A 1,551-nucleotide genomic window follows, 5' to 3' on the forward strand; every position below is an offset into this window, starting at 1 on the left:
ACACACACACACACACACACACACACACACACACACACACACACACACACACTCATAATCTAGACTCAGCAGGAGTCTTGCACTATCAGAAAGCGAATTCTCACCACCTAGTGAAGATGCAGACAAGACTGTGGACACTCACATGTGACAAATGGTTGATTTGGATGGAGGCTCTCCTGTCAAGGATACATTCATCCTGTGTGTATTCACCCACCCCCAGTTCCTCCCCTCCCTAACGCCATTTCTGCTTCTCCATAATCTTTAACAACCTATCCACCTTTCCCGACTACGCTAGTATAACATCTCCTCCTCTGCTCATTCGTCTCTCTTTCTGCAAAGACGGACACTGTTTCAACTTTACCTGACTTCAAATACCAAATGTGCCCATTCATGTTTCTTACCCTTCCACCCCGGTTCATTGTTAATGGTAAAGGAGGTGCTTCGAGAGTGTCACGGACACCGAGATCGCTTGAATGCTTATCGAACAGACAAATGAAGGGCATTCTGTTAGGGTGCTTTTGTTAGCTGATTAAGTGCAAGATGTAAGTTGAAAATGCCTGACAATGTAGATCTTGTCTTCTAGGCCATGCACGTGGTTCCCCATCCCCTCTGTACATCTGTAACACATTCTCTGCCCAGTAATATGCCATCAACTCGACCTCGGGGAAGACTTCGGGTGCTGCGAAGTGTCTTACGAGGAGCTAAGCATGAGCACTTCACCTCCCAAAGTACCATGACCTATTATGTGCTCTATTCAGTTAATGCCTTGTGCAAGCATGACCCATGGGGAACATATATACAACGCTAAATTCTACATTAGTGACGAAAACACTGGAACGAAACGGAGGCTAACGAGCTGCATACGAAATAACCATATTATCACAGAACTAACTGACGAAGGAACCAAGTGAAAGCGAATTCATGAAATTAAACGTTCCGATGAAGTATGGGAGAGCAGAAGCGAGTTGAGAGTGAATTTTCTACAATATGTAAAAGTCTGAAGGACAGTGTGTTATGGCTCAAAAATTGGAATCGTCTCGTAATAACTTTGCTATCTGCACTCCTTTAACTTACACGTGGATGACCCAGTGTGCCAGAGTCAACTCTATCCTCGCCATCATTATCAGATTCTACAACCCTGGAATCACATATGCTGATCCCGTAAAGTCCCAAGCTGTGACATTGCAATAAGTGGCATTTCGAGTACACTACTAACTATGTGATTGTATATTTCATGCATTAGGAGTGCAGAAACAGGTCAATGATTTCATGTAATGTATATAAAATATTACAAGGAGTGCTGCGCAGGTTTCGGAGCTTTAGAAAATTCCTCAGATTTGGAATCAATTGGACTAATAGACGTATGTTTGACGGTCTAAGCGATTTGTTTGTTGCAACTCGCAAACTAACTCGACTGTATATAATTGATCTTTCACCACCGCGTTTTAATGATTCTTAGGTCATGGCAATCTTACAAAAGTGTGCCCCACTTTTCGCTGTGCTGCTTTGATATTCGTCCCTCCCTCGAGCATCCGAGAGTTACACAGAGAA

The sequence above is a fragment of the Echinococcus granulosus genome (assembly GCF_000524195.1).
Source record: "Echinococcus granulosus chromosome Unknown EG_S00116, whole genome shotgun sequence".
Taxonomy (NCBI): Eukaryota; Metazoa; Platyhelminthes; class Cestoda; order Cyclophyllidea; family Taeniidae; genus Echinococcus; species Echinococcus granulosus.